The following is a 21,448-nucleotide window of genomic DNA, read 5'->3' as shown; positions in this document are numbered from 1 at the left end:
ACTGCCCATTACGATTGCGGCTGTTTCTCTACACATAACAACTAAATGACTGAAAAGGTGTTCTGGTTTTAAAGTGGCGGACGCTAAATAAATTCTTGATGTTTATAAATGGCACCAAAATCTTTCGCCTTCCTCAAACCATTCAACTGATTTCCATTCACCTTTCCACCTACCACAAGTAATCTCCATGACAAAGAATGAAGCGATAAAAACCCGATCAGCACGAAGCAGGAAACACAGCAACCACTTTTCACTGAACCTTTATTCAATGGACATTGTGGGGCCAGCGCCAAGGACATTCAAATACAGCGAGGATATTCTGGACTTCGCATCACTGGCTTACATGCACCTTCACCCCACCGTATTAGTCGGGAGAAGCTGTAACCAAGCGGAGTATAAATACGAGGCGCAGAGTCGCCTCAGGAGTGCAATTCTGGGCTTTGATCTTCGTGCTTGCTACTGCTTCCTGGCGCTTCGCCTTTGTGCTGCCTACCAGAGTGCCCTTGACTTCAGGCATGGATGCCGTGTGAGAAACGACCAGCCGTCGATTAGATGTCCCGCCTTGACGTTTCTGTGCATCTCTCGAGGCAGAGGAATCATCCACAGCATACACCTTATACACTGCAAGAGAATCGACAAATCATCCCAAGGGCATTCATAGTTTGTCGCTTCTTGCAATAAATGTTACCTCTCATTCAACACGTCCAACATATGCATGAATCCCAGGATCCTAACCGAGAACAGCACGTTTCAGTAGTATTGTTCGACACGTTTCGGGCTGTCACCCTATTTACGGCTTCATTTCGTCGTCTTCAACAGTGTTTACTAGTGTACTGTATCATGTGCTTTCGGTATGTGTATATTGAATGCTGCTTGCGATGCCAATGAAACGAGCGCTAATAAAGGGGCTACTAAAACGGCTTTTTTAAGTCTCTATCATGCCCTCATTCTACAGTAAACTGTGAAAGAATTTCTACAGGGCCATTATGAACTATAAAAAAGCCATTATGAGAGATTTTTTATTTGAATTTAATATATAGAAGACATAGTAGCTTATCTCATATTGCCGCCAATTAAAATTACATTAAAAGAATATTTCATGAAACGTGCTTTGTAGGCACACTGGCGACAAAATGAAGTGAGACCATGGGTTCCATTCTGCTTGGATTTTGTGCTCACTGCGTTGCTCGAATCTGACGCATAGGGGCAACGAGTTATGAAGGCCATCCGGTGGCTTACTGTTGTTTGCTTTGTACTAGCTGGTTGCCTCATACCAACCCATTTCAATTAGCGGTATTTTGTTGTTGTCGAATATCTCACCCTGGCATTTTCATTAAAACCCTAATGCAAAATAACGATAAGAATACAGAGACGCCGCTAGTCTCTTTGCCCGTATGTAATCTGTTATATTATTTATTCACCTCCGTCGAAAAGCTGCGCAAACCTTTCGATGGTGGCAAAAAGCAAGGAGCCTGTGTGCAATGCAATCACAGTGCACGTTTGAGAGCACCAGGTGGTAAAAACATATTCTGGATACCTCCACAATGGCATCCTTCATATCCTGAGTCGCTTAGGGACGTTAAACGCCACAAACAAAAACAAACCAGAACATCCTCCCACAGAAGTACATAAGGCGCGTTCTAACAGCCACTGATGAAAATAACGCATAAACAATTTTTCATTAGTGATCAATGTGAAGTAATAATTACTTGTGGATATCACTGATTAGAACAAAAAAGCAAAATCAACCGCATACCACCGGTGGGATTTGAACCCGCTATGTGATCTCTCACTATATTCTACGTTGTATATTCATATCATACTCATATCATATTCTACGTGATAGCCGCGGCATCGCAGGGCCTTCTGTGACCAGTGGTATAAAGGACGGTGGCAATGGCGAACACTCTCAGCGATGCGTTACATGTAGCATAATACCTAAGAGAGTGGAAGATTGCACAGCTGTCTACGTAACTAATTGATAAAGTGCCGGTTGCAAAATTCGGAGGTCGTAGAATGGGACACCATCGTCGTCATTATGTTTTTCTTCTCATTTGTAAACACATTTCCCATGAATACTCATTTCTTGACATTCATGAAGTAAAAAAATACGTTATGCCTTGCTTTCCGTCAGTTCCTATTTACTTGCATCTGATCTAGTTCAAGACGGCTTGTTTCACCCGCATTTTTTTCTCATTAGGTCTCCCAGGGCTATAAATGCCTTGGCATCATAGATAGTCTAAAGGGATATCGCAATGCTCCCGCTCTCCCGCCTATGCCACTTTCTTCTGATAGTCGCGATATCACAAGGGGCTCCAAGTCGGTGCTATGTATGAAGCTGGCGCCGGCGAACGCTATCAATGATACATTATACGCAACATGTATAATTAAGAAAGCGGAAGATTTAACAGCCGCAGTTCAGTGGTAGCGAACGGGCACTAAATTCGGTGGTCTGGTTGGGCTCCCACCGGCTCAATGTGGTGGTTTTTCTTCTCTTGTCTAATTGATTAGTTGTATGCATATTTATTTGTTACGTTTATCAACACCAAAAAAAAAAAATTATTCGTTTTGTGCCTGTTGCTCGCCCAGCTTGTTCATGTGGTCATCCGGCATCAAGAAATAGTCAATAGTAAATCGCTTCAACTTCCTGCACAGTTTAGATGGCGTGGGAGTTCACTGCATTGTTCATAACTAAGCGTCTGAGACTGCAGCACAAGAATGCGCAAACATGTCGCACTCAGACGCTGAAGTGCAGTCTCGCTCGCGATTCCTGCACAGCAGAGAATATTTACACTTGTTCGTTTTTTGTGGTTATTATTGTACTTTTTACACGCATAGTTTTAGAATTTTGACGCGTGGTTACATGATTTGAAAATTAAAAATGCAACGGCACCGTGTCGCTAAATTCTCGGGCCTCGATGCGTATTCCCGGACCATATCCTGTAGGAGCACTCCAGCAGCCGACGCTCTCAGGGTGTTAAATGGCGATTGTCGCTGCGATTTGCCTCTGACTGCAACCTAAAGGTAGCATACACTCACTGAAGGCAGGAAATGATTGCACTTAAGTTAATTTCATAGTGTAACCGTAGTGATACCGTCACCTCGGGGTTATGTTCATGGCTGGTTTTTCGGCTATTAAGAACCAAAACATCGCATCATCATCATCAGCAGCCTGATTATACCCACTGCAGGGCGAAGGCCTCTCCCATATTTCTCCACTTAACCCGGTTCTGTGCTAGCTGCATCCACTTGACCCCTGCGAACTTCTTAATCTCATCCGCCCACCTAACTTTCTGCCGCCCCCTGCTACGCTTTCCTTCCCTTGGAATCCAGTTTGTTACCCTCAGCGATCATCGGTTATCCTCTCCTCGCACTACATGTCCTGCCCATGCCTATTTTTTCTTCTTAATTTCTACTAGAATGTCGGTAACTAGAGTTATTTCTCTGACCCACTCTGCACGCTTTCTATCTCTTAATGTTACCCCTACCATTTTTCGTTCCATAGCCCTCCTCAACCTAATTAGAACCCTCTACCTTAGCCTCCACGTTTCAGCCCCATAGGTGAGTACAGGCAAGATGCAACTGTTGTATACTTTCCTCTTGAGCGATACCGGTAAGCTGCTAGTCATAATGTGCGAGTGCTTGCCAAATGCGCTCCATCCCAATCTTATTCTCCTTGTTATTTCCTTTTCATGGTCCGGATCTGCGGTTACTACCTGTCCTAAGTAGACATATTCGCCTACTACATAACATCGCATAATGCAGTCTAAATAGGAACAAATCACAGGAAAGCTGTTAGTAACTTATCAGAATGTTGTAGATTGTAAGAAAATTGAGAAATAATTACAATAAAGGGATTCGAACAGATGTTTTTAGGGCTGAAATAAGGAATATTAATACAATGCGCCACAGAAGCGAACACGAACGGCGTGCTTTAAATGCGATCTTATTGCTTTTAACAGTATTTCCACTATTTGTCGCCAGGTGACACCACTGAAGAGACTTTACCGTTGAGAGAACGGAATCACGCGCAGAGCGTCGTCTGCTCGAGTTCTACGTTATTAGTTTAGCATTGCGTGACCGGGATTCAAAAACAGCACTCAAAATTTCGGAGAGCTTACATACTGGTCAGAATTTTACCCAGGTGTTTATCATAGCAGCTTAAAAGTTCTCCAATACTGCCACCACTGCCGTCGGCGGAGTACATTCCCGACATGAAAACCCGGGAGCCCCTTATTCAGAATGAACAACGTGTTCACATACTGACACGTATTGTTTACGTCAGTGCGGAAGTGAATAACGCAGTGAATACGTTTTTAACAACACTTCATTGGGTGGACAAGCGCCAACACACACACACGCACTAGGCAGCGCCGACAGCAAGTACTTGGTGCTCAAGAAAGCACGGGTAAACGGGGTAGAACTGCTTCGTCTATTTAACAGGTCGCTTTGAGCTTAATGTCATGGAGATACTCAGGCTAATAGAGACGCTATAAAGATATACTCCAGAAGTTCATAACCTGGAGCTTTTAACGTATACTGGCATCGCAATGTACAAGGCCGCCTTGCAAAACATCGACAAGCGGCCGCCACTGCCGGCTTTCGATCTCACAGCCTTGAGCACAGCACTCGTGCGCCCTAAACACTGCACCACCGGAGCGGGACCGACGTTCAAAAAAAATTTATAGGTGAAGTAACCAAGTAAATATAGTAAATTGGCAGGCGTCCGAAGAGCAACGTTTCGCAAAACGAGCCTGTAAGGGAATTAAGCACGGAATTCTAAATGCGGTCGAATTTCCGCACGTAAGGATCGAGACACCCCTGTAATTTGTTTTTTCACAAGAAGTCGTCATTATCTGCGGCCGTATTTAATTTTTCCCTTCGATTTCGTCTGCTCCTTCTTTCACGTTCCCTCTTTTATTCACAACAAAGTATTTTTTATATTGGGATTTAAGCGTAATATTTCTTCTAGCTGTGCTGGTTCGCAATGTATGTTTCCTCGCGCTCTCTTCTGCAATGCCTTCGGTCTACAATTGTATTACAATAAATAAATATAAACTAGTATTATTTGCAATGCTGTAATGGCGGCTAGTTGGTTTTTCAGCATCACGTAGGCGCACTGAACTTTAACTAGAGACGATTCATCAACACAAGAGAAGAGTGGTACGTGCGCGAACTTTCAACTGTTTATTACAAACTTCTCTCCTTATATACACACATACAAAGAAAACATGTACAAACACGTATCAGAAACAAGTTTATAAGTGCAATTCATTAACCCGTAACACCTGAACTACCGCTTTCCATCACACTGCCTGTCAATAATTGGATCTCTCTGCTCATCAGCGCTTTTGACGGATCGCTTACGCATTCCGTGGAACCGGTCCGTGCCATTTCATATGCTTCAAAGATTATTCTTTCGCGCCGGTTATTCTTTAAGCTCAAAGGGCTTAAATGGTGTTGAAATTTCTTTTTCCTTTTGTATTCAATGCTTAGGAATTAATAGGTTGGCAGTGCATCTGTTTCGAAAAGAACACAATGTCTTAGACAGATTTTTTTTTTATTTGTTCCAAGGATTTATTTAAAAAACTATAATAAAACCAAATTTTTTTCTTTGCTTTAATGTACATTATTAAACCCGTAGTACATGATGGTCTCTTTCTGCAGTGGAAAACTTAGCCACAATTTACTTTTTTTTACGAGGTTATCAATTAGACTCAGTTCAGAAACCCAATCTAATAATTTATTTTTATGTTTCATGATGCATTTTCCTTTTCCGATTTTCTTAACTTCCATTCTTATTTTATAAACTTAGGTTACCAGTGGAGTAGAAAGAATCTCTTATCCCTAGCCAAACGAAGTATTTCAAGGCGGATGCATTGCATAGAACAGTGCAAATTTTTGGCGACACCTTTGACTATAATTGCCGACGAAAATGCTTTCTATCGAGTCCTCGCTTCATTCTCAACTGAAATTTACGAATACATTTTGAATCATAAGCTAGCTCTGCCTCACGGAAGAGTGGAAGCAGTGTACTTGCCTTCTGTACTTCAAGGGCAGAATGTCGAAATTAGAATCTGCTCCTCATATTCTTTATTCATGGATTCTATGATGGATTTACCATGTTAGCCAAGTAATAAATTCACATAATCGAACAATTGTCTAGCTTCGTCGTAACCTCAGCATGGCTCCTTCTTCCTTAAAACTATTAACCTACGAAACACTTGTGAGACCTAAACTTGAATACGCTAGTAGAATCTTTAATCCGCAGCAAAAAAAATTATCACACCTATTGAATCTGTACCAAACCGTACTACATGCTTTATCCTTTCAAACTCTCCCCGATCGTTTAGCATTATCTGCCCTAAAGCTTCAACTTCAACGCCCTTCTCTCACTTCCCTTCTCCGAGTTTCCCGCCTCTGCCTTTATCAGAAGTTTTTTCCATAGTTCACCTAATGAGAGCCAGCTCATCCAACCAGTACGACAAACATCCCGCAAAGTTTCCTACAAGCGTCATTCTGAATGGGGCTCGTACTACTGCAATTCATTTTTCCTCTACACAGCTCGCGACTGGAATTACCTTGCCAGCAGCCATGCACTAGTCTCGGAACCTGCTTACTTCAAGGCTGCCTTGAAAAATCTTCATCACCTTTGTAATTACCTTACAAAAACCATTGTTACCATTCTAATCCGCTGTTTAATCGCCCCTACCTCGTGTCTTCTCTCAACTGGGAACCCTTCAGCTTTTAATAAATAATAAAAAAGGAACCAGCGAGCCCCCATTAGCTATGCACAAGTATTTTCATTATCTAACACTTACTATCATGTTATTATGTTAATTTTTTTACAGAACTGCAACGCATACTAAAATAAAGACGAGTGCAGAATCTGCATTGCAAAAATGCAAAAGCATGGATGCTGCTCTTGGTTGCTTCTAGTTACTTCATTCACTTCTTGTTTACCAATTATAGTCTTTGGTACTTTCAAATTGCGCGCCAAGCCCTTCCTATGGCCTTTTTTGGCTTTACTTCCAGTTTCGTGACGTTACATTTTTGAAGTCGCAATATTGCACTTCTTGTTTACCCATTTTAGTATTCCGTACTTTCAAATTGCGCGCTATCCCTTTTTGTGCCCTTTTTCAGTTCTACTTCCGGTTGCTTAGCGTCACCCTAATATAAAGGCTTAATTAACTTTTTTAGTCTTAGGTAGTTTCAAATTGCGCCCCAATCCCTTCCTTTGCCCTTTTTGCCTCGACTTCAGGTCTTGGGGTGCCACATCCTTGACCTCAACTTAATTGACTGATTTAATTAACTATTGTAGTATTTGATACACTGAATTTTAGCACCAAGCCATTGGCTAATGAGACCATTTTAGCCTTTGCCTTTACATTTTGGCCTCTAATAATGACCTAATTAACTTCTAGGCCTAATTACATTTTCGAAAAAAATATTACATCAGCCTCTGTCGATCGACACTACTCCTAAACCTCTACCACATCTCAATTACTCACAACTGCTGCACATACGCTGTTGCGTGTTTTGCCTCTAATAATATATAATTATTTATTGACCTAATTATTTTTAGTACACATCATTACGTCACCCTCTATTGTTTTGCACCGCTCATTAACCTCTAAGACTTCTCAATTACTCACGACTGCTGACAGGATTTTGCGGACACGTTCTGCGGACGCGGTGGGCGGACAACAAATTTGTGAATATGGCGAAGTAATGCTTTCGCAATAAATATGAACTTTATTTCCCTTTTGAGCAACTTTTCACAATACTGCCTTATCGGTCTGTGCAAAGATTTCCAGAAGAGTGCGTTCAGCTGTATGCCATGCCGGCTACCTTACGTCTCTTCTCTTATATCGTGGGCACAAAAAGCAGCATTGCAAAAAGCATCCGACCAACACTCTCGCCCACACAATGCTCTTTGTATATTGGTCTGCTGTCGGCTATAGCGACAACATCGCTATAGGAAGCGGGAAGGTGGTCTCGACGCGAAAAGCAGAAGAAATATAGCAGGCAAAGGAAGTAGTTCTTGTTCGCTGGTGTTCAGCGCTTTCTCGCGTGCTCTTGATCCAATCAGCGACCTGGGCTCGCGAGATTAATGGCTGTGGCCTGTGGTGCGAATGGAAGACTCGCGACTGAAAGGAACAGGAGAGCCGCAGAAGAACTCGGAGAGTCAAAGAAGGTAGACGACCAGCAGGCTACAACAGGGGTCGCCACCTTGCGGCGCTGTTCCTAGGATCTGCTCGGTACTCTCGAGCTCTCAAGCCTTCGTCTTCGGTTTCGTAATGCCAGTGGCAGACACACCATTACAGGCGCATGCTTTGTCAAGTGTTGAGGCTCCACCATGCGTTACATTGAATGCGTTGTCATTTCGTGATTTCTTATTTTGAATATTGTTTCTCTAATAGCAGAAATTTACTTTACAGAAGTCTGTAAAAAAACCCCTTACATTCGGGTCAAAACACGTTTTCTTTAACTGTGTCATTTGTTGTGAGCGAGTGTTTTTTTTTTTATTATGAGAGGGGGGTGGGTGAGGGCTGCCTTAGTTTACAGCTTAGGCCACTCGTAGTATTTGCTGTAGTTTCATCAAATACGAGACAGATAGAGACACAATTTATTTTCTTCTGAGGCCCTACGAAGCATTACACTGAGTATTTTGTAAAGATTTCGCCACTGCCTCAATGTTTCCACTTCCGAGAGATAGAAATGCGGCATAAGATAGCACCCGCCCTTAGATAATATTCTTATCTCCTTCCATAACAAAAAGCGACGATGCATTTCTGCACGTTCAGTGCTAATTAAGAGAAGAAAAAAGCATTCCTAAATGCTTTAAATCTATAGTGTTGCCTCCAAAACTACACATTACTTTTCTTCCAAGCAAACTGCCCAACATTTTAAGCAAGAACCAAAGCACATAACTCCTGAAGGCTGTGTACTATATGCGAATACAAAGTTACTTTCTTGCTTATCAATCGGCTTTGTTACTGCAATTTATTTTGGAAAGAGAGAATAACACAACCTTCTGTATTGTGCTCACTGTGAAAGCTTAAGTAACTGGCTATGTCACCCAACTCAGCTAGGCACCATACCTTGTTCCTTCTCATAATCTTTTCCCTGCGGCTAATACTTACCTGAAAAGAGAGCACAAATCCGGCATGGGCAATTGGAATGTTACAAGGTGTTATAGGGTGCGCCTAACGAACGCAAATAACTAATAACTTCAATCAAAACTCAACAAACGCATTTAAAAATAGGTATCCACCTCAGTGATCTCTTAAAGCATTGAATCATTCAATAGGCGGAAGACAGTATGAAGTAGCTAAAACGTTTTATTATAAGCCATCACTTGCTGAAGCGTCTTTAATCTTGAAAAACCAGGTTCATGCGCGTGATCCCCAACACAGAGGCAAGCGACGATAATGTTGAATATGTACACATCAAATAGGTGAAAGTTAGCTCATCATACTCACAAAAATCCCCCGGCAAGGGAGTGTTCAGCTTGGCAACTGATAACAGGGCAGAGGAGGAGCAGGCTATGACTTCATGAGCGCCACGTGAACGGCCTGTTCAGAGCGTCGACACCGATCGGCAGTGTGAGTTAAGGAACAATAAAATAGTTCTCCAAAGACGTTTGTTAGAGTATCGTGTTGAGGGCCAATATAGCGGTAAAGGAAATTCTTGTACATGCCAGGAGTGGAGTCTAGTGCCGAAAGGAGAACTTCATCACCGGAGGAAAAGGAAATTGTGATGTGGTGTTTCTCGTACTTAGTTTTGTGTTCTTGCTGAGAGACTTCAAAGTTGAAAAGGGCCCATTGGTTAAAGTGGGCGATACGAGACGGAGGGCCGAGAGCAGAGATGAAGGAAGTATCAACTACAGTTGACAGCCTACTTTATAAGCAAGGGCTATCGCTACTGTTGCGCTGATCTGCGGAATTGTAGCGCGGGTGACGAAAAGCAGAACGTCATAGTTCCGGTGGTTAAGAGCGATGTGCACGGATATCATGTCGGAGATCATGCGTTGAAAATGCTCAATCAGTTCCCTGCCCTGAAGATGATAGCTGGAGGACGTCGTACGGAGAGTGTTGGCAGGGCACAGTATTTCCTCAAGGACTTTAGAAAGAAATTGTGGCTTGGTCTATGAGATTTAACGTCCTAAATAGACTCAGGCTAGGACAGACGCCGTGCGAATATTGCGATGTGCTGCCGATGGGTATTACTGAGGACGCGTTCGGTGCATCTCCCGGCGGATTTGATAAGAATGTCTTTGGCTACGCGAAGTAGCGGACCGATGCATTTAGTAGTACTTTGCGCAGGCAAAAGAAGAGGGTGAAATTATTGGCAAAACAAACGGTACGTACATGTAGATAAAGGCCAGAACGCACAGTCCTTCGCTAATTACTGTTAACCTATTCGGCCGTCGCCAAGGAACTATATCATAGTTCGTACTCCAATAAGATTTCCTCCAAACTGTTTCGTTAGTTTTCAGCCTTAGAGGCGAAGGGTTGTGAAGCTAGTAGATGCGGGGACCTGCTGCGAGAAGGCGAAGCGTAGCGGTATCGAGCAGAATGCGATGGCTGGGAGACATCGTGGGAGTGGGAGACGCGAGAGGACGTCGGGGAAAATCTGAGCATAGCATGGTAGAAGCGTCAGGTTGGTGCTCTCGGGAACGCTCGAAGGTGGCAAGACCCTGTTTCTCATCTTGCTGGTGGCAACAACTAACACGGGGAATAACGTCACGTATTCTATAATAGTAGTACACAGGGAGGCAGGGCCGCGAGGTCGGAACGTAACTGGCCTCTTCAGGATCACGTGCCAAAGCACCGTCATGAACGCAAACAATTTTTGGTCAAGTTGGAGAAGTCAAGACGGGTGGGCACGAAGCAATCTCTGCATAGGTGGGCGTGTAAGACATATAGTGATGCGTAGCAGGTGCCACAGCGCAAGTGAAAATAGCCAGGTCATCTTTGATGATGATACGAATTCCGCGGCAGCTGATGGGAGAATCGGGCATCCAGATGCTGTGCTGGGCTGCTCATAGAGCTCGTCCCGTATTAGAGATCGTATGCCCAGTCGGAAAAAACTACAGAAACCTTTATGATGTTACAACAGAATTTCTGTACGGTTTTTGACGGAAAACCTGTTGTGACAACAGAACAGTCTGTAGTAACATCAGAAATTTCTTTAGTTACAACAGAAAAGTACTACAGAACTACAGACAACAGAAACATACTACAGAAAAACTACAGAACTACAGAAAAGTACTACAGAACTACAGGAAAATCTGACGTTTACGACAAAACTACAGAATATTTTGTCGTATTTTTGACACAGTTCCGCAGTTTTTTTCGACTGGGAGGGAGAACAAAATCTGTCTGCGAGGGCGCCGGTACCACTAATGTCTTGCAGGAGATGGCACAACTGATGCTCGTCCAGACGTTGACAAGTTGAGGTAATTTCAAAAGCAAAAAAATGGGTTCAGCGCCAGCAATGATTGGAGGCAACAGCTAAGAATGTGGCGAAAATGATTTGACTCCGGCATAGCAGCCCTGACACGGCGGCAAAGCGCAACAACGTGCTCTGTGTAAAATGCGTAGGACTGGCCTGGTTGCTGAAGATGAGCGGCAGTTACTTCATTTTCCAGGACCGAGTGAGTGACCGGAAAGGGTACCAACATTTTTGTGCCGCTGCTCTGTGAATGCTCACCAGTCAGCGATGTCCTCAAGATTCAGAAACCAAATTTTTTCGACTTTGGCAAAGGAGAAGACGTTCATGATTGGTTTGGTTTGGTTTGTGGGGTTTAACGTCCCAAAGCGACTCAGGCTATGAGAGATGACGTAGTGGAGGGTTTCGGAAATTTCGACCACCTGGGGTTCTTTAACGTGCACTGACATCGCAGAGCCCACGGGTGCCTTGCATTTGACCTCCAGTTTGTGTGGATAATCCCAGCAATTAAATGCACTGACTCGCGTGTAACTTTCAAACCAGTTGCTAACATATTCACCTCGAAGGCTCGCAAAGATCTGAAGATTGCATTGGCGGCTGGTAAAGGTACAGACATGAGGAGTTGCAGCAGCACCAGGATCTACCGTGTGTGAGGGTGTTCCGTTGACCTAATTCACAGCGGAGGGCCCTGAATCCAAGCAAATCCCAGAGCGGAGCTCAAGGGAAGACATTAGATGGTTTAAATACAACAGGTTGGTGATACAAAGGACACCTCCGCCCTTTGTAGGCAACAGCTTTAAGAAGCGTCTTTAATCCAGTACAACCTGGTACACAACGCGTGATCCTCAGAACAGAGGCAAGCGATGATGATGATGGGTATATTGATGTGAAATAGATGAAACTTCGCGCATCGCAGTCAGAATATGTGTGAAGTGGCCCGCAGAAATCAAAACAAACCCTAACCAATACTCAATTTTTCCCCTTCAGCTTCGACGGTTCTCAGTGCGTTTAGATCAACTCCCAGGAGTGCATTTGTATTCACAGCCTTTTTCAACGGCATCACTGATGAATATCGGGTTATATAGATCTAAAAATTATTACTTCTATCACCTAGCTTCCGTAGCTTAGTATATCACCCCTACCCCCCTTTTCGCAAAAAAATAAATATTCGCTCAAAACACAGTTTCTTTTTTTTTAATGAGTAGCAGCGCTCACATAGAACGCATATGGCTCCAGCAAGTTCATCGCATAGAAAAAAGTATTAGGAATGCCGCAAGAGGTATGAATGTACCTCGTTGTATCATGCCCAGTGAATGCTGTACAACACAATGAGTCATTCTGCTGAACAAAGAAGTAGGAACGTTGGTACTGCAATGAATGTCCTCTTTCCGGTCACAATGATATACCAAAACTACCCCTCACACCATTAACCGTGAATGTTCGGCAGCCATTACCATGTTTCCAAAGGGATAGCGTCAATGAGCCTTTCAGGATATACGGTCCCGATGGGAGGTCTCTTTGCTTGCAGGCGCAGCTTGGGACGTTGCATTGAATAGACCGCTCCCATCTATCCGCGGACATGAGGTTACTGTAACCCGCCGCTATATGCTTATTCCTCACCCTTTGTTGAATTGCTTCTTTTCTTGTTCGGTGATTGATCTTTCTTGGTTTCGTACTTCCTTCCTTTATTTCCTTTCTTTTCTTTTTATCTTTGTTTTCTTCCTTATTCATTCCTTTCTTCCATCCTTACTTCTTTCTTTCTTTCTGCCTCTGATGTCAAAGCAATGTTTCGTCGAAGCTTATTATTTTGGATTAATATAGTTCGTATTTGAAGATGTCACACCAGATGAGTAGAAAGCTACAAACGCAGCTGTTAGATGCCAGCAACAAGTCCTTCTTTTTGCTTCTGATTCATTTCTTTGTTCCTTCATTGAGTAACCAGTTTTGTTCTTTGCTCATTTAATCTTTCCTTCATTGTTTCTTTGTTATTTCCGTTCTCATTTCGCTTCCCAAATCCCTCGTAACCTTCATGTTCTGTAATCTGCAATAGAGAAGTATCCTCTCTCTCTAATGCAGTGCCTCAAAGGGTCTGAGCAAAAGAAACCCTGTTTAGAATGTTCTTCCCTTACAAATATAATTGTGCTGTTGTTTAAGTCATAAAAAAGGGGATAGGCATTAAAGTTCGTCCAGCTTTGAAAAGGCATTGAAAGTTCGTCCACTCATAGCATGCTTTTTGGCCAAGCTTGCTAACAAACAACCCGTTTTTTTTTTTTTTTTTTTTTTTTTTTAAGAGCGAATGATAACCACATTATGCATGGTTTTGTTTGATAAGTAGCAATGCCTCTCGTCTGAGCTCGTATTTTATTACTCCGCAACAAATGCCAGAATAAGGCGCGTCGCTTAAGGAAAATTTTGAGTTTTTAGAAGCCTTCTCAGACTTATATATTTAGGAGAGAGAGAGAGAAAGAGAAACATTTATTATGAGTAGGCGTGAAATATTCAGCCCTAGGTGGGGAGCCTCCTCAGTCCAGGAAGCCGTGGACCGGAGCCATCTCTCGAGTCCGGTTGACCAGACTACGCTCTTCCTCCAGGCTAGGGCTTGACAGCTGAGTCTCCCACTGCTCTTCGGTTATGGCCATGGTAGTTAGAGTACCAGTTGGTCCCTTGCATCCCCACCCCATATGTTGTTGGGTGTTTGGTACGTTGCAAAATGCGCATTCATATATCTGTAAGTGATGGGCGAGATTCTATGTAGTAAGGTGCCGTGGACGTGGCTGTTGGTTTCGATTTTTCGAAGGGTGACTGCTTTTTCTCTGGTTAGTTTCTTGTGGGGTGGGGAATATTTCCTTCTGTGAAGTCTGTAATGCAGGAGGATGTCAGTATAGATCATCGGCGGAACCACAACGGGTAGTTTAAATTGTTGTGAGTATTTGAAGTCCTTTCTTCTTATTACTCTTTATCTTTTACTTATTATCGCATTTTTATTTTGCGCTTTAGGTTCGTTTCGTTTGTCTATTGTTTTGTAAGTCAAACATGTACACTTTTAAATGCGCAGTTCTTATTATTTCATTGTCATTCCTTGATGTAGACTTCTGTCTGTTACATTATTATAACTCAATGCCGCCAACATTTCAAGCTAGAGTTTTTCTTGTGCCGTAGCCTGCCATTAAATACGACATACAAAACACTGTTCTTCACAATAAGTTCAAAGGTGCCACAACAGGGTTGTCAAGACTGACCCCTGTATGCCCTCCAAAATGTCAGTTTTTTTTGGCTCAAGATAACTGTGCAGAATTCAAATGGTTGTTGATAAACACAGTCTGCCCTGACCGGGCGAAATATATTCAGCACTGAATTGGCGTCGAGATGACACCTAAGTGTCACGTTCTGGCTTCTCGCATAGTTTGACTCCAGCACCTCCCCTTTTCTAGAGCATCATGGTCGGCATGCTGTCGCATTGGCTTCAACTCTTCCTCTCATATTTATTCCGTCTCTTTCTTTATGCTTCGTTAATTTTCGCTCCCCTGCTTTCTCACACACGAAACTTTTTTTTTGCTGTCAACAATGTCTCAAAACAAACATATTGGCCGTAGTGAACAAGGCAAAATAGCGCGTACCAGAATGCTTTGCAACCAGCCACAGTTTGTGCCCACTGTTTGCTTGTGCTGCATTATTTGCCCCGATATCTCTGTAGACACCTTGAATACGGCACCCCGACCCGCTGGGAAGAATCTACATGAATTATGCATGCGGTTGCCCAGTAAGAAAAGGCCGCTACTCTTATTCAGGCGCACGTAAGCGGAGCATGCCCATACGCTTACACCGAAAGGTTTCGTAACCTCTTGGTTCCTTCAGTGCTGGCTAGTACTATAATGTGAGAGAAAGGAAGACGATTCCTCAAATCTTTTGTATGACCTGCATCTTCATGTACTCTTTTATGTACATTTCTTATGTTTTCTAAAGAATTTGTCTCAAAGAATAGCTTGTACTCTAATAAGCACTGTCACGGGAAAATATTTTTGCACAAAGTCTTGAACGTTCCCGGTATTCCTCTACTAAATATGAGGACAACATTTACATATTATGCATGAAAAGTAGATAGAAAACAGAACAAGAAACTGCGAATGTCATACATAATTACGAAGTAATAAAGTAATCAACGCTCCAACTTGGTTTCCTCTAATACTCCTCATGATTGTATGTCACGTCTGAATGTTTAAACACAAGTGATGAAATTTAGCACCCGGAGCCATGTTGCATTATTCCATTAAAAAGCGTGTGCAGTGCGCGACCTAGAGTGATAGGTAAATAAAATGTCACCGTAGGCTATTTCACTTTCGACAACGTGATATCATTCCACAAAACAATGACGAAGGTTGCTGTCATAAGCTGAATTTTTTAGCGAGAATGCACAATCTTAAATAGAGGCTACTTATTACAACAGAGTATCATCAGCAACAGAGTAGATATTATTTTTCTCTGCAGACTTCTTCATGGCCTCATTAAGTGCCCTCAGCTCTTAGAGTACATCTTACTGCGCGTTCCGCGAAAGAGCATGAGGGAAATCAGACCGTTTCAAGTTTCTCCGTTTCTTCATTCTTATTTCCTTGTGGACTGAATCAGTGGTTGCTTAACTCTTCTTGTCGTCACCTTGACATCTTCAAAAACTCGCTCTCTTTATTTATACTAGATGTTCGTAGCCTTGTATCGTAAACAGTACTTTATCACATATAACTTTCACTTTCTAGCCTAAATATTTTATTTACTTCCCTTTTCGCTTTTTCTTCTGTTCAGTATTTTGAACGGCTTTTTACCCGTTTCTTATTAATATTTTAACTTTAAACTTTATATTCTAATATTACTGTACCGCGTTCAACTCTTTTCCAATATTGCCTTTGCCTGTATTTCTAGCCTGTGTTTTAGATATTGCACACTTGTTGCGCATCGAGGGGTTGTTTATTTTATGTATATTTATATAATATTAATATAGCCAATTACAGCAATTTTTTTTCTCTTTATCTATCGGTGTTTTTTCTTGTGATGTGCTCTACAATTCTCTCTCCGTGTATACAAGACATGTTACTCATTCATTTCTTTCTCTCCATGACTGTTTTCCTCCAAGTTTCATTTCATGTGTTATCTGTTTTTTCTTTTATGTTCTATCTGTGTGTGTAAAGGAGCAAAACTAAATGGCGCAAATGAAGCACAAGCTTCCATAGATCAACTTCTGTTTTGTTTTCCACTGTGTTCTATTTCCTCTGGCCTCTCTTCTATTTATGTTGGCAATATTATGTACATACATTAAAAGCTACATGCAAAGATTTATTGTTTGCACATGCCATGCAGAAACATTAGACTGCATACTCACACTGGAGTAAAAAATATTGTCTTAGCCTTCTATTTCATTCAACTTACATTACTTGCATCTCATCATTCGATTATGCAACTGATTTGGGAGCAAATCTGATGACCAAGCTGTGAAAAGATTCAAGAGAAGATGTTTGAGCTTTGAGAGACAATTGCCGAATGTCCTCCAAGAACCAGGAGTTCTTCAGAATGGAGTTCAGCTTCTTGAAAGCACATGAAGCTGTTAAAAAAATATATATATATAAATATTTGCCTAATGAGTTGCAGTGCTGGTGTGTATTCTAATCAACCGTAGATGCTGAACCTGCCTACGGCTGCTGCATTACAGCTGAAAACAATTTTAACATCATATTAATAAAAAGACCTAAGTTCTTGTGCTACTATTTTACTTTGAGAAAACTAGGAGACGTTGTCTAGCCAGCATGCTGCACTTTGCCTTCTTTAAAGTTGCCAGTATAGTGCAGAATGAAAAATGCCATTGTATTAGCGTTCCATAATGGCATGCATAAGCAAGCTACCTCATTATTAAATTATCTTGCAGTCTCAGCACTCACGTTTATGTTATGTTGTTTCTTTACTTCATTATGGGTTTCTTTCTTGGCTATGTCCTATGTCAACTTGCTGTTATGTGCGAATGTGTGGAAAGCTTTCTCCGTGAAGCTTTATTTGCCTTACCTAGTGTTGACAAATGCTACAAATGTGGGTCGTGTACCTGCCAAACAATATCAAAGTGAAAACATTACAAAGAAATGCAGACAAAATAAATTACATCTGATGATTAATTGCCAGTTTGAAAGGAGTTCATGCAGGCATTTGATGTGTGGTCTATCATGGCCATTATGCTTATCGCATATGTTGTTGAACAGGCTGCACCAAATGCTGATGATCAGGTCACCATCACCCTGGCCCAGGGCAGCAACATAGTAAACATGACTTGTGATTGTCTGTATCCATGGTTCTATTGTGTCACAGCCCTTCGACTTGCTCGCAGCATTCAACGTCGTGTAATGTCCAGTGCAGAATAGTGTTATGATCATGTGTTGGCACTAATTATTACAGAAAGGAATTGCACGCCTCTTTAGTAATATGCCAGGCATTAAAATAGTGATGTGTGTGTGGTTTGCTGTTCTTGCATTATGTCCGGATAGCTTGGTGCTGGTCTGAAATAGATTAAATAAAAAACTGATTACATATTAATATATGTCAGCAAACGCACCTCTTACCGAATGGTTTGCAATGGTGAAAAATTTTACAATTCAATTGTTTTTATTGTGTAATGACGAATTTGTTTCTTTTATACACATGCTAGCAGCACTTGCCAAGGGCACTCTTGGTGAGGATGGAAATAATTTCTCTTAATAATATGCAGAAATTGTCACCTGTTGTTAAAGGCTGCACTGAGACTCGTTAAGGTGAGGCCAGGCCTGCCTTACCTATGTTCGCACTATTGGTCACTGCAGCTGACTGCTCATCGTTAATATAAATTGCAGCTTGCCAATTTTCGTATCGCAGCATTGCCTTACGTCTCCTATTCTTACCTATTCGCATTGTAGAATATGGACAGTCTGAATGACAACTTCGCTGTACATGCAGTACTTGGCGCTGTAGCTGGGTGAGTCGCAACGCCCATGTCCTGCGAGGTCCACTTCCCTTCCACTCAGCTGGTTGATGATCTGCACTTGCTGTTCCTGGAAAAGGTGGGACAAAAATAAATTTGCATTTGTTAGCCACCGAACTGTGTCACTCGCTGCACTGCTGCATTCGCGTGCTCTGGATTTTCAGTTTATCTCCCCCTCCCCGCCTTTTCGCAGAAAAAATCTAGCTGTGTATAACTACTGTCAACCAAAACTTACCCTTCCGGTCCGCAGCCGATCGGTTAGGGATTAAGATGCGCAACTTTGAGCGATTTCACACGAGTTCACACGAGTGGTAACGTTTCATTCGCAACACCGCCCCCCCCCCCTCTCCCCCTCCTGCTGTAGGGTAAAGCCTCTTGGCACTTGGATCAATCTCTTCATTCCTGACTGTGTCCCTCCTTTCTTCTCCTTTTTCGTTCTGTTATAAACCGCCCATCTCCGCTTTGATGTGTTTCTTTCCAGGCCGCCTCGGTTGGTGAACTTGGACGCGGCTCCATCCGCGTGACATTTCAGGTTGCGCTCTGTACAAACACCTCACGACGGAAAAAAAAACTACAGGGCCGGAGCCATGCTGTGATTATAATCGGGAACCGAACAGAGTTTGTTTACTTCCGGTCGGAGCGCGTTCTTCGTTTTCCAGCGGTCAGCTGACGCCGAACCGCGCCTGACAACCTACATCAGTGCGAACAACTACGCAATCGCCTTCTCCTCATTTCTTTCCGTTTTTTTTTAGTATCGTTCGTTATTTTTCGCCAAGAGGCATCGTATAGAGTCAAACACAAGAGGAGACTAAACACGAGGTTTTCAAGGTTTGAGCGAGGTGCACGAGAGAGTTTCCCTCAGCAACGCCCGGAAAACCGCTCTCTGTGATCTCGATTCTGAATTTCTAGTCTTTCGCTGGCATCTCATAGCCTCACTGCGGCTCAAATATTATGGACCCCGAACTCGAGCAGTAACTTCGGCGAATGAGTGCCCAGATCGGACTCGACCCCCATGGTTACGCGCCGTTCAAGAATCCGGTGCTCAACCCCGACGACGATAGTATACGGCTTATATGGGTACATTGGTGCGTAAGGTCGACTAGAGTAAGAGAAAAATTTATTAAATTCACATCGTAAGCTCACCACTGATTTATTTTGAGCAGTGTAATTCACACTGATCATGACAAATCCCGCTTATGCACGCCACAACGCCGAGCAAGATCGCCTGAGTTAAAATAAATCCACTGTGAACAGTGATAACGCGTCTAAAGCTAATATTAATACACTCATTTCATTTTACTCTTACCGGCAGTGTTAGAAGAAACAGCCTTGGTACCGCTCCATTACGCAGATGCAGTCTTTTTGGAATTACCAAATCACGAACCAAATCCGAGTGTAAATTACGCACATCAGGAGAGAAATACCATCCACAAACGTAGATAAACGCTTTCTTCACCGATGCTGGCTATCCGATGAGCTGTAGCCACTGTTTCCGGAGGTTGGCGTCCTGAGGCACTTTATGCAGAACGCGTTTTCTGCCGTCACCTGCAATACGTTCTCCGCCAGGGACTGTACACTGTAGCAACCTCCCGCATGTCCCGTCAAAAAGACAATTCCACGCTTCGACAACTGCCTTCGCAAACTCGTGGTGCAGTTCAGCCCACAGCTGTCCTGCACCCGTCAGGCACACGACGTAACACAAAAGCAAAGGTGAGGTAAACTCCAGGAATGTATAGCGTGGCAACAAATTTTCCGAATTGCGCCGAAGGGCGAGAGAGAGAGAGAGAGAGAGAGAGAGAGAGAGAGAGAGAGAGAGAGAGAGAGAGAGAGAGAGAGAGAGAGAGAGAGAGAGAAAACTTTATATAACGGAAAAAAGAAAAATAATAATGTGGAGCTCCCGTGGTTGGGTCCTCATTCCAGGACTTCCGCGACCTTTGCTGCCCGGCTAGCCCGTTCAATAAGCCAAAGCCGTTTTTTTTTTTTAAATCCGAACTGGACACCGCAGCCTCCCATTGCTCCGGCGTGGCGTTGTGAATTACAGGCACTGCATCTATTTTCTGGCAGGCCCATCTAATGTGATAGTGTCGGTTTCTGTCCGCACCAGGGACATGTGTCCTTGTATACAGTATATCTTGCTGTATAGAGACAGGCATGGATAAGAATTTGTAGCTGCCGACAAGACACCAACTGCTCCCTGTTTAACAACTTGTGGCGCGCAGGATATCGTCTTCTGGCCCCCGGTAGTGCATCAAAATGTCTGCCTAGGTCTCTTCGCCCTCTGACATCTCTCCCTTTGCAGAACTTCGAGCTATGAGATCATCTGGACGTTCCCTCCAGTGCCGACGTGCCCCGGAGCCCAAACTACGAGTTGTTTTGGGTCGCTTGTCCCGCCGGCCTTTATGATGACAGCCGCTTTTTTGCTAATCCTGCCATTGATGAATCCTTGGCAAGCGGCTTGCGAATCGGTCATAACTACTAGCGAATTCTCAGACCTAATGCCCTCAGCGACCGCAAGAGCTATAGCGGCTTCCTCGAAGTCAGAAACGGTGCTGTTCCGTAGCGAGGCGCTCGTTTTCGCCCTTAGCTGGAAATCTACCACGGTCACCACCGCATCTCTTTCGCTTGAGTACATCGCCGCATCTACATAGACGGTGTTCTTGTTCTGGTAGGTCTTGGTTAAGGCTTCCGCCCTGGCCCTAGGCCTACCCTGAGGAACGCCAGGGTGCGTGTTCTTGGGAATTGGCGCTACAATAAACGTAGACCGGATCGCGTCCGGTATGTCTGTCGCCCGTTCAATCTCCAGTATGTGGTCATGATAGCCCAGTCTTCGGTGAAGAGCCTAAGGGCAATGACGATGAAGCAGACGACGAGATTACCCGGTGGTGCATGGGCGCATCGGCAAGCAAGCGTGCCAAAACAGAAGTTGCGGCGTGTGGCTCTAAGCAAAAAAGTAAAAGCCAAAATGCGCAAATGCGTCAGTTGTGACGTGTCAGTGGGCGAGGCCCG

The 21,448-nt window shown here is 43.3% G+C and overlaps 1 long non-coding RNA gene across 1 annotated transcript in view; it reads right to left on the bottom strand.

Annotated features, from left to right (window-relative positions):
• Positions 1-275: 275 nt before the first annotated feature.
• LOC146176845 (uncharacterized) overlaps positions 276-21,448 on the bottom strand; it is a 156,515-nt gene continuing 135,342 nt past the window's right edge. Inside the window, exons 2-3 of the long non-coding RNA XR_014701217.1 lie at positions 18,363-18,512; positions 276-621 (exon numbers count right to left, since the gene is read on the bottom strand). This is a non-coding gene — a long non-coding RNA (uncharacterized LOC146176845). The remainder of the gene's footprint in view (positions 622-18,362; positions 18,513-21,448) is intronic.

This window comes from Amblyomma maculatum, chromosome 10, assembly GCF_055883805.1.
Source record: "Amblyomma maculatum isolate TAMU_Amacu chromosome 10, ASM5588380v1, whole genome shotgun sequence".
NCBI classification, from domain to species: Eukaryota; Metazoa; Arthropoda; class Arachnida; order Ixodida; family Ixodidae; genus Amblyomma; species Amblyomma maculatum.
This window is presented reverse-complemented; position numbering and strand designations above follow the sequence as displayed.